Source organism: Leuciscus leuciscus (genome assembly GCF_965113295.1).
Source record: "Leuciscus leuciscus genome assembly, chromosome: 2".
NCBI lineage: Eukaryota > Metazoa > Chordata > Actinopteri > Cypriniformes > Leuciscidae > Leuciscus > Leuciscus leuciscus.
In genome coordinates, this window is record NC_138726.1 from 46,885,321 (window position 1) to 46,897,670 (window position 12,350).

The 12,350-nt window shown below is 45.5% G+C and overlaps 1 long non-coding RNA gene across 2 annotated transcripts; it reads left to right on the forward strand.

Annotated features, from left to right (window-relative positions):
• Nucleotides 1-1,148: 1,148 nt before the first annotated feature.
• LOC309483648 lies at nt 1,149-2,940 on the forward strand. 2 transcript variants are annotated; one of them, XR_014200610.1, is made up of 3 exons: nt 1,149-1,593; nt 1,669-1,766; nt 1,844-2,940. It is a non-coding gene; the product is annotated as an uncharacterized lncRNA (long non-coding RNA). The 2 variants fall into 2 exon arrangements; XR_014200611.1 differs by having other exon boundaries at nt 1,155-1,593; nt 2,496-2,940.
• Nucleotides 2,941-12,350: the final 9,410 nt, after the last annotated feature.

Sequence of the window (12,350 nt, forward strand, 5' to 3'; positions counted from 1 at the left end):
GATCGCTTGGTAATGCCAGAGACGTGTTCCAATTCTGTTTTTGTTTCTCTTTGGTTTTTTCTTTTTCCTTTACAAGCAAAGCAGCAGCTGTTCTTTGGTGGACCGGTAACAAGGCAGGTAAGGTGGGGATTATTTTGTTTTTTTGGCCAATTGGATTGTGCACTGCCAAAATATGGAACAGGGGGTGGCCGAGGGGAATGAGTTACAGGAGTTGAGGGACTTGATAACTCAGCTGAAAGCCGATAATGAGCGCCTATGTCAGACCCCAGGCTTTGTCCCTGGCCGGGCTCCTGGCCGGGCTCCTGGCCCTGCTCCTGTCTTGTGTAGTTGACAAGGCAAGAGTATTTGTAACCAGTATTTCTCGTCGAGTAGCCGTAATGGCAGAGCACTTGTACCAAGTGTCTCACGTTTCTTGTGGTGTAGCCGTCATGGCAGAGCACTTGTACCAAGTTTCTCGTCGAATAGCCGTCATGGCTAGAGCACTCGTAACAAGTGTTTCTTGTGTAGCCGTCATGGCAAGAGGATTTGTACTAAGTATATCTCGTCTTTCTCGTTGAGTAGCCATCATGGCCAGAGCACTTGTACCAAGTGTCTCGTGTTTCTCGTTGAATAGCCGTCATGGCCCGAGGACTGGTACCAAGTTTCTCGTGGTGTAGCCGTCATGGCAGAGCACTTGTACCAAGTTTCTCGTTAAATAGCCGTCATGGCCCGAGGACTTGTACCAAGTTTCTCGTGGTGTAGCCGTCATGGCAGAGCACTTGTAACAAGTGTCTCATGTTTTTGTGTTGTGTAGCCGTCATGGCCAGAGGACTTGTACCAAGTATCTCGTGTTCAGTGTGTAGCCGACATGGCAGAGCACTTGTAACGTGTCTCATGTTTTTGTGTTGTGTAGCCGTCATGGCCAGAGGACTTGTACCAAGTATCTCGTGTTTCTCGTGGTGTAGCCATCATGGCAGAGCACTTGTAACAAGTGTCATGTTTTTGTGTTGTGTAGCCGTCATGGCAGAGCACTTGTAACAAGTGTCTCATGTTTTTGTGTTGTGTAGCCGTCATGGCCAGAGGACTTGTACCAAGTTTCTCGTGGTGTAGTCGTCATGGCAGAGCACTTGTAACAAGTGTCTCATGTTTTTGTGTTGTGTAGCCGTCATGGCAAGAGGACTTGTACCAAGTATCTCTCGTGTTTCTTGTGTAGTCGTAATGGCAGAGCACTTGTAACAAGTGTCTCTGGTGTTTCTTGTGTAGCCGTCATGGCAAGAGGACTTGTACCAAGGGGCCCTCTCAGTGTTCGCTCTACTAGCGTCCCACAGCGAAAGTGAGTGTCTTGGGGCTATCGTCGGGGCGCCGATTTAAAAAAACCGGGGCAGATTGTAGCAGGATGCAGTTGTCTGGCTCATGCCTCCTTAAGTGACGCTTAATTTGCTGCAGCTGTGAGTGGTTCTGGGCAGTTAACTTTGAGCCAATCACGAGGGCTACACCCCTTTATAAACCGGGACTTTTCTTTTGACAAATGATGTCACCGGTACGCGACTTGTCTTGTTTACCTGCCCAGCGACCTGATGTCTGCCTGGTTATCTGTCTACCGTAGCGCTGCAGGTATGGTTAGCTTCGTTTCTCTTTCCACTTGTTAACTTTATAACGTGAGCTTATAGGGAATGTTCCATGCCATAGAATCCCCGGTGCGGCAGCAGCCCTTTCACCAGCTGAGTGTGCGCCCTGCGATCAGCAATCAGAGCTCAGGGCCTGTGACGCAACGCTGTTAATCATGGGTATGTTGCTATACTGAGTAATGGTTGAATGGTTAATGTGGGACATATTTGTAAATGGACATCCTGTGCATTTTTAGGGAGTGCTATTTAACCGGGGGTGCGGCCGCCAGTTGACTACATCGACACTGAACATCTGCTGCTTTGCTTACGTTTTAATGTCACGATTTGTTTGCGGATATAATATGCTCATGTCAACAGCTGCGGCTGCCTTTTTCACCCGGGACCTAGAATAAGTGGAACCGTGGTTTGCTCACGTTAATCGGCAGCTTCCTGGTGATCTCGTTCCTCCTGTTATACCGTGAATTGGTTTCATTCAGCATCATATGGCCAGTTTCATGGTTTAAGTGTGGAGTGTTGGATGGACTGACACCACTAACTGTAATTATTTTGGTCTATATTTTATAGGCTCAGTGTTTTGTTTGTTTATTTAAACTCTTGTATGGAGGCTTTTGTCTGCTGCTGATATACAAGAGCATTATTTTGATTTATTTGGGTTGATTATTTATTTGTTTTGCTTTGTCTACCCCGACCAAAGATCGTTAAGCCAGAGGGCATTTTTGCCCCATTGTGCTGGATGGGCTATGATATTTTGTTTGTTTAATTTGTATTTCGAGTTGTGATTTAATTGCTACCCATATCTTTAACTCTAGTACCATCTTGGGTTTAATAGTGTTTTGCAATTGTTGTGTGTAGTTTTGGTTGATTTTCACGTGTTTGTCTTTTGTCTAGGTGCTGAAGACCGCCAGTGGGAGCAGTGCCCCTTGTGGTGGTGGGTCCCTTGGTGTGTGCAGTGGCGGTGCGTTCACCAAATATGATCATTTCCCTTGTGGTGCGTGTGTGAAATCTATCACGTGTGAGTGGGGTGTTGTGTTATGGATGTTCATTGCTCGGGCCACTAGCCTCCCACTGGTAAGTTTCAGCCCTAGCTTCACCTCGTGTGTGTGTGTGTGTGTGTGTGTGTGTGTGTGTGTACATTGTGACTAGAGTATATTGTGTGTTTATTTGATTTGGTGTCAATTACATTCTATTTGCTGTGAAATTCGTACTATATGTTTGTTGTGAAATCTTGAATTTTTGGAGTGACTCTGGTGTGTATGGCTCCATTGGTTGTACATTTTTATAAAAAGTAAAAGAAGAGAAATTAATAATAATAAAATTATATTTTTGTATTTGACCACTGTCTCTGGCTGATCCCTTCACGAACCTGAGTGCCTTGTTAGCGAAAAACCATTAAGTCTTTGGGTGTAAGTCCCATCGTGGCGTAGTCTGCTATTTGTCTGGGTCTAAGCCCAGCCATATATATTCCACCTGCCACATAAGGTTATTTTGTCATTCAACATCAGAGTAGCCCCCCATGAAGTGTCCAACATTTTTTATTTTCGGTTAATTAAGTAGTTAATCTGGGTATTTAAAGAGCACTTTTTCTATTTGGAATTTTCAGTGAACACACTACTCGTACAGTTTATACTACAAAACAGCATAGAATAGTGCTTACGCGAATTGGGACGCACCTATAGGTTCAATATAGCCTAAGATACCATCAAAAAATTGACAGATTAAAGGAACACTCCACCGTTTTTTCATATTAATCTATGTTATTCCTTAAACTAAGACGAGTTGATACATACCTCTCTCGTCTCAGTGCGTGCGCTCAACCGCTCTGTCTTGCGGCGAAACTTTGTTAGCACTTAGCTTAGCCCAGTTCATTCAATATGGGCCAAGCAGAGAAGCTACCAAACACCTCCACGTTTTCCCTATTTAAATACAGTTACTCGCGTAGTGTAACTCGACCTAGGACGGTGACACAAAACAAAACGTTGCAACTATATTGTATGGCGGAATACCATAGCAAGTGCTTGTAAGCACTTCGACTTGGCGCAGTAATATCTTCACTAGAGGGAGCGGGGGCCGGTGAGAGGATTTTTCACGAGTGAAGATATTACTACGCCAAGTCGAAGTGCTTACAAGCACTTGCTATGGTATTCCGCCATACAATATAGTTATCCATTTTACACGCTTAGAAAAGCGCAACGTTTTGTTTTGTGTCACCGTCCTAGGTCGAGTTACACTACGCGAGTAACTGTATTTAAATAGGGAAAACATGGAGGTGTTTGGTAGCTTCTCTGCTTGGCCCATATTGAATGAACTGGGCTAAGCTAAGTGCTAACAAAGTTTCGCCGCAAGACAGAGCAATTTAGTGCACGCACTGAGACGAGAGAGGTATGTATCAACTCATCTTAGTTAAGGGAATAACATAGTTTAATATGAAAAATCGGTGGAGTATCCCTTTAAATAAAATGTACTCACTACACAAAATGTACTCGTTGATTGTCATGTTAAGTGTAATTGTCCAAAGTTCACTGATAAAGGCCACAATGAAAAATAATCACGTGTGCCATGTGTAACGGTTGCTCTGTTGAAGAAGGCACAAAGATGAAGACGAAAGGTTTCCAGGATAATTTAATAATATTCCACAAGGTAATACAGACAGCTAATGCAGACACAACCAAACACATACGAGAACGGACAATGATGTTGGGTGACGTCACTTCTTGTTGACGTTCGAAGTATTGTCAAGCAAAATGGAGGCTAGCTCGACCCTCCCTCTTCATCCCTCCCCCTCCCCCTCCCCCTCCCCCTCCCCCTCCCCCTCCCTTCCGTGCTTCCTGAAACAGAAAAGGAAACTTTTCCGATGTAAATTCGGGACTTCGCGCGTTCCTTCTCCTTTTCCCTCTTCTTTGCTATATGTTCATCGGAACGTCATCTCTAATGGTCGTGTGTCGGACATATCAAAATCCAAGAGAATATAATTCTAACATTAGTCGTTGTCGTTGTCTAGGACAGTTCTCCTCTAGCTAACTTCCCTCTTCATGCTTCTTTCTCCTCCACTCCCCACACCCCCCTTCATTTGCACGCACACTAGCCCCCCGCCCCCAAATCATTCTTGTCGGCTGGAGCAATGTTTGTTATGCTTCGTGGTGCAGGTTGGCCCAGTTTGTTTTTGTTGCTGTTTGTGGAGCCTGGGCTGTCTACAGAAACCACGTTTTTTTTACAGTGTTATCAGGGGACAAGCAGCTAGTGGATATTGAGGAGATGTTTGCTGTATGTGACAAAAAACGGCAAACGTAAAAAACGCGTTGCATCGCTTAGAGCACCTTTAAGTAGTGCAGATAACAAGGTGCCAATCAAACACAGCTGAACTAAACTACTGTAACTCATAATGATGCGTGACCATGGAGACAGGATACATGTGATGAAACAAACTAAAAGTTCAAACTAACAGAACTGTGACACCATGCATCCTGTTTAAGCTAACAAATAATTACTGGTGAATGGTAATGTATTTGATGTCAAATGGATGCGCTCAGGAGGACTTTTGCAAATCGAAAAGCATTTCCATAGTGTTTTGTGTTGCAAAAGACAAGATGTTCCAGATTTCTGGATGATGTCATGCTGTGAGATGAATCAGCGTGGCTACTGAGGAATTGAGTGAAAAACAAACAACACAGGAAATGAGTACCTGCAGCAAAAGAAGAGAAAATAAAATAAACATCACTTACAAAAAGGGTTCATCTGTGATGGTTGCCTTTAACACCTCAGTCATCTGAAAATGCTTCAAATAAAGCAGCAAGAAGGAACAATGTCTGAATAAATGTTACTAAACAAAGCTTTTCCATTCAGAAAATAAGTGCATCCGAAAAAAATGACGATGTTTAAACCCTTTGTTCCCGGGAGTCATGGGTGATGGTTTCTCTGTGTCCTTTCATGTTTGGAAATCATGCTAATATTAATCCAGGCCCCATTGACATATGTAGAACTTTATTTATTTTGAGAACTTTAACTTATTATTATTATAATTTTGGAATACACATATGACCCAGAGGGGCTGCATATAGAATATCACTGGGGTGTCCAGCCGCAGGTGGAATGTTTCAACCCCAGGGGTGGCAAGGTGGCTTGGGAAAGACACATGCTCAGAGAGGCTTACAGTGGAAATACACATGTGGGGGTCACCCAGAGGGGGAACCATGCACATGGAGGCTCCTGGCCAAGCGCGAAAGCTGCCGGTGGCATAACTCTGGCGTTGACGTCGACAGTGCTGGAGGAGACTCAGGGCTTATTAGGCTCACCTGAGGAAAATATCGCACGTATCCCGTCCGTGGAGAGGAATGGCGAGCAAGCGAAGACACCTGAGCAGAATCTAGTACCGGCTAGTCGAAGCGAGTACGTGAGAAGAAACTGTCTCCACTCGGAGATTACAGAATCTCGCGAATGTGTTAGGTGTCGCCCAGCCTGCAGCTCTACAATGTCTGTTAGCGAGGCGCCATGCGCTAGAGCTCAAGAGGATGCCACACTCCAAGTGGAGTGGGCCGTCACACCAAGGGGGCATGGTCGACCTTGCTGCTGGTATGCCAAAGCAATGGCGTCCACTATCCAGTGGGACAACCTTTGCTTGGAGAGAGCCTTTCCCTTCAGCTTCCCACCATAACAGACAAAGAGCTGGTCTGAGGTCCTGAAACACCGCGTTCTGTCTACGTAAGCACGGAGGGCGCGTACTGGACAGAGCAGTGCCAAGGCTGGGTCTGCCTCCTCCAAGGGCAGCGCTTGCAGGTTCACTACCTGGTCTCGAAAGGGTGTGGTAGGAACCTTGGGCACATATCCAGGCCGGGGTCTCAGGATCACGTGAGAGTTAGTCGGCCCGAATTCCAGGCACGCTTCGTCAACCGAAAATGCCTGCAGGTCCCCTACCCTCTTGATGGAGGCCAATGCAACCAGGAGCGCTGTCTTAACTGACAGGAACTTAAGCTCCACTGATTGCAGAGGCTCAAAGGGAGCACTCTGCAGGGCAGTTAAAATCACTGAGAGGTCCCAAGAGGGTACGAGGGGAGGACGAAGAGGATTCAGTCTCCTATGAACGGTCTGAGTCGAGATAAGATGGAGACATGGAAGTAGGCGTCCTTCAGGTCGATCGCTGCAAACCAATCCTGCGGCCGCACGCACTGGAGGATGCGTTTGGCCGTGAGCATCTTGGCATGCAGCGAAGCGGAATGACCGGCCCAGGTAAGGGTGGCATAGCGGCCCTGTGCGGGGGCACGGCCATTAGCCGCGTCCTGCCAGAGGAGGCCAGGGGAGGACCAGCGTCCCATGGGGGCGTGCTCTGGCAGGGGTCTGGCGACAGAGGGGGATGAGAGGAGCGTGGCCCGTGGGCGGCGCGTGCTGTCATCCACAGCCTCTTGGGGCTCAGAGAAAGAGCATCAGTTCTTTTGAATGAGATTCTCCCCCAGCCCTCCACCGGGGGAAGGAGTGGTCCTGCTACCAGCTCCTGAAAGAACTGAGCCCTAACTCCAAGCTGCCCGTCTCAGGAGTGCTGCTTAGCCAGGTGTTAGCTGGCTAAGGGGCAGAGACAGGCGGTGCCAGCCTCCAGCGACCTCCTCGTGCTCAGGCCGGTGAAGGCTCGAGGGGAGGAGCCGCATGGAGGCGGCGTCGGCGGGAAGCAGACTAAGGAGACCACACGGATGGATGACCGTCAGTGCAGAAGCCTCAGTCCGCTTCTGGAGTGATCGAAGACTGTTGGGCGCAGTCCTCAACCACACCGCCGACCAAGCTGCCCGTCTCAAGAGTGCTGCTTAGGCTGCCGTGGCAGTCTAAGGGGCGGAGACGGGCAGTGCCGCCCTCCTGCGACCTCCTCCTGCCCAGGGCCGGTGAAGGCCCGAGGGGAGGAGCCGCATGGAAGTGGCCTTGGCGGGAAGCAGACCAAGGAGACCACACGGATGGATGACCATCAGTGCAGATGAACCTGAGTCCGCTTCTGGTGGCCGAAGCCACCCCGCCGAAGAGCCCAGCCTGGGACATGGGGGAGCTGAGAAAGTGAATTCTCAGACCCCCTCACATCAACCTGGCTAAGCCCATGTCTGGACCACTCTAGTGGACACCACCTGGCCCAGGATCATGCAGGTACCGATGTCGCCCGAGAGCGAGGTCAGTAGTGTGCGCGGTGGAACGACCAGACCGGGCATGGGAGGCATAGCGTCCCAGCAAGGGGGCGTGGTCGAGTTTCCGCGTTCTGTCAGTGTTGGCCAGGGAAGGACTAGCGTTCCACTGCTGCCGGTTCTGACAGAACTCCTGAGTCAGCACTGCCTCGAAGGCGAAGGCGACACACAGGACTGCATGCCTGTGTCACAATAGTGACAGAGAACATACAGACCAAGATCGCCTCACGATCAATGGCAGCGAAGGCGGAGGACGCCCGAAAAGTCACGTGGACTCCCGCGGGCCGGAAGCGTCCTGATGCACATCCGGGAAGCCTACAGCGCTCGGGGGGAGGGCGGCGCCACTCCAACCGATGCTTTCAGCTGCCCGGGAAAGCATGGCCATCAGCTCTGGATCTGACTCGACTAACGCTGACACTCCTGAGGGAGGCAACATAGTCGAATCCTCATTTCCAGAGGAATCAAGCCCGCCTTGTGATGCTGTGAGTGACATGACACCATCTGCTGGAGCCCCGAATGAAACACTAAAGAGGATTGAATGAAAAGTCCCCGAGAGGATCCAGGCACACACGGAAGCCCCACGGTTTGCGATGTGGAGGGGGGGGCGTGTTTTTTATTTTTTTTATTTTAGTATTATTATTTTAGTATTGTACCACACTGTAACCCTCAGATCACCCTGGCCACCAGCCAAAATATCCCGTAGGAAGAGATAGATTGGGGTGTGGCAGAGGGGACTCTACCCACTGAGATCATTGAGTCTCGATCTATAAACATCGCGATGGTCATGTTCCCGCAATGAAAACATGACTCATCCACGAGCGCTGCCGAGCGTGACTAAGCCCAACATGCGAAACAGCGCTCGTGACCGTTAGGCAGATGAATCACGCACCCACATCCAGTAAATACACGGGCGAACCGTCTTGAAAAAGACGTGCCACGTGCAGCTCTTTTAGAGAGGAAAAAGCTCAGCAGAGTGCTGAAGCGCCCAGGGAGAAACACACTCACTGTCGGCAGATCACTGCACAAAACAGCAGCAGGCAATGCGATCTCGCTGGAACGCGCCATCACACAAACACACTGAAGAGCCGCTCGTAAGACTTTCGTTCATCTTCGGAACGCAAATTAAGATATTTTTGATGATATCTGAGAGCTGGCTCACTCCTTCATAGGCTGCTAGGTAATTGATATCTGCCAGCCTAGAAAAGTTAGTAAAGACATCATTAAAATAGTCCAAGTGGCTCAACCTTAAGTTTATCAAGCGACGAGTATGCTTTTTGTGCGCAAAAACAAACAAAAATAATGACTTTATTCAACCATCTCTTCTCTTCCATGTCATTCTCCTAAGCTGTTGACGTAGTGTAATTCTAGTGTAATCCTCTGAGTGAATTCACGTAGTGTAACAGCGCAGCGCTTCTGGGTTGTACGTCAGAACGTAGGCTCACTATTGGCCAGCGCTGGTCATGTGTGGCATGTGATGCTGGCCAACAGTGAGCCTACGTTCTGACGTACAACCCAGAAGCGCTGTGCTGTTACACTACGTGAATTCACTCAGAGGCCCACACAGAAGAAAATGAATAGTTGAATGAAGTTGTTATTTTTGGGGGGTTTTGCGCACAAAAATGTCGCTTGATAAACTTAAGGTTGAGCAACTGTAGTCACTTGGACTATTTTAACGATGTCTTTACTAACTTTTCTGGGCTGACAGATATCAACTACCTAGTAGCCTATGAAGGAGTGAGCCAGCTCTCAGATTTCATCAAAAATATCTTAATTTGTCTTCCAAAGATGAACGAAAGTCTTACGGGGTTGGAACAACATGAGGGTGAGTAATTACTGACAGAATTAAAATTTGTGGGTGAACTAACCCTTTAAGGCTAAATGGGCAGGTGAACTACTGAACTACTTATTTGAACTCAGTTAGTTACATAGGCAGCATTTCTCATTTTCAGGGAATTTTTGAAAAGATGATGATGAAGTTTTACATCTAATATTTATCTTTTATTTTTGTAATGTTGTGATGAAGATGATGATGAGATGTAGTGGATCTTTTGCAGCATAAAAATTTATTAAATAAAAAAAAATAATGATTTGTCCGTGAACACAAACAACAACTAGACATAGAACAGAAGGAACTGAGGGCAATACACAAGATAATGAACTGAATATGAAACAGGTGTGAGATAATCAATGAACCAATGAATAACCATACTAACGAATAAAAACATCCTCAGCAACCATAACAACAAAAGAATCACAGGAAATAATGAAGACAAACTAAAAGTCCTTGAAAATGAAATGGAAACAACAACAAAACGTGACAATTTTATTTCAGTTACTGAAAATAATTTTGAATAGTTCAATATTTAGTTTTAGTTAAAGGTGCATTAAGCAACTTTTTCATGTTAAAAATACCCGTTTTCTAACCCATACATGCTTAAACAATTGCCTGATGGGCTGAATGAGCCCTTCTCTGATCACTGAGATTGTCTCTATAATCCTGTAAAGTAAAATAAATAAGAGGGATTCGGGCCGGAATTTTAGACTGGGCGTGACATCATGCGCGTTCACGGCACGCTCACCTGGCTGTCTGGCAGGTTTGTGTATTCGCAGCAATTCTCCGTAGAAGATAGATTCTAAGAGACCGGCTTGTAGTTCATTTCAAACACCAACGCAAACTCCACGTAAGATAAAAAAAAGAAAACTTTTGTCCGTGAGCGTGCACACTTCTGGCTGCAGTTTCGCTTGCCGCCAGAGGGGGCATAGTTCTGCAAAAACTCAGAGACTTGCGCAATGCACCTTTAATGCTAATAACGTGGCATATTATAAGCTCTTAAAGGTTTTTTTAGATTTTAGTTTTAGATTTTTCCTGGCCTGCTGTCTTTGACGTCACAGCTCATGATACTTTTTGGATTTGGTTTTGGAATTTGATGCCATCAGCCAATCAGCTTTGTCCTGATGTAATTTTCCTGTGATTAGTCACATGGCATTTATGACTCAGGTCATTGGTTCACACTTGGCTTAAAATCCAAACTGAGGGCATATGAGCATAGATGGCAGCATGCAGGTCCGACCGCACACTGACAGTTTGATGCACATTTTCACACAAAAACATCAAGCACTGGCTGAAATCACCGGTTCCAATCTGATTGCCAGCTGGGAACAAAGTTGTGCTAAGATGGTAACAGGATGATACAGTGAGCACTGAGGACGAACAAAGCTGCCAAATTTTGCAAGGTTAGTGCCATCAAGTCTTTTGAAAGAGTTTTGTTTGAAGCACTTAGCAGTAAGTAAACTACATTTAATTTTTTATTTTTTTGTCATTTAGCAGCTGCTTTTATCCAAAGTGACTTTAGCAGCATTGTCATCAGCATTTTATCATAAGACTTACAATATTTGCACCACACAATGCTGACTTTAAGTTTAAGATAAATTAGCACACAAGCTGGAGCAGAAGTGAAGTGCAGAAAAGAAGAGAAAAACAATAAAAAAGCAGCCCTTTATTTTTTGGGAGAAATATAGTGCTTATTACTTTTGAGCAGGCATACATTTTGATTACAAAGTCTACAAATATTTAAAAATTTTTTACAGTGTTTTTCATGGATCTTGCTGCATGATTGTATAAACAAATTTTCTGCACTGATATATTATTGTGGTAGAATCTCTTAAGCAACACATAAAATCAAAACAAAATGTGGTTGATCTCTTAACACACCATTTATTAACCATAACAAGGGCATTAAATCAAGGCATCATGATACATGATTGCAATAAGCACAGGGTTGTGCTGCTGACCGTGCTGCTGACCTGCTACCATCATCCTTCTTATTGAGCGATGAGACACACGCAATCAAATGAAGAGGTCATTAGAAAGAGTAAAGTCACTTGATGTAGTAATTAAAATAAGAGAAAAAAGAACATGAAACAATGAAGGCAAGAAAAAGAGTAACGTAAATACATAATAGGTAGCTCAAGCTCAAATTTACTCAAGTTAATTTAGTGCCATAAGCAGCAAACAGGCTCCCTTGTGTTTCTCTATACCATTTATGAGGTTGAGTTATTGTAGTCGTCCCAAGAGCAGGAAACTTCAGTCAGGCACCAAATCCTATACGTGCAAGCCAGTAAAGGCAAGGTCAAATATTAACAAGAATGCAGGCACTTTATTACGAAAAGCTACATTTTTTAATCGACCTGTATGATAGTCTGATCCTGATGTATGTGACGTGATTTTAATTCAATGGCATAGAAACTTTCTACTGATGAAAACATCTGTCATGATTGACAGGTTGATAGTTGAGGGTGAGTAAAATAATGAAGTGATGGAAATAATTTGGCATCTGTCATACTTATGATTTTACTGTTATGAATTTTAGATTTTTGGTTGCACCTGTTCTTTTGTTGGTAGAGCAACAAATAATTGTCAGGATCTCAGAGACTTAGGTTAGGTAAAGAATCTTAAAAAATTACACCCTCTTAATAAGAATCACAAGCTGAAGTGTAGTAAAATACATGAAGACTGATTTGATATAGGCTTTATAGACAGACAGATTGAGAGTGACTCTAGAAGGATCAGCACCAGATCCTCTTCTACCACTGT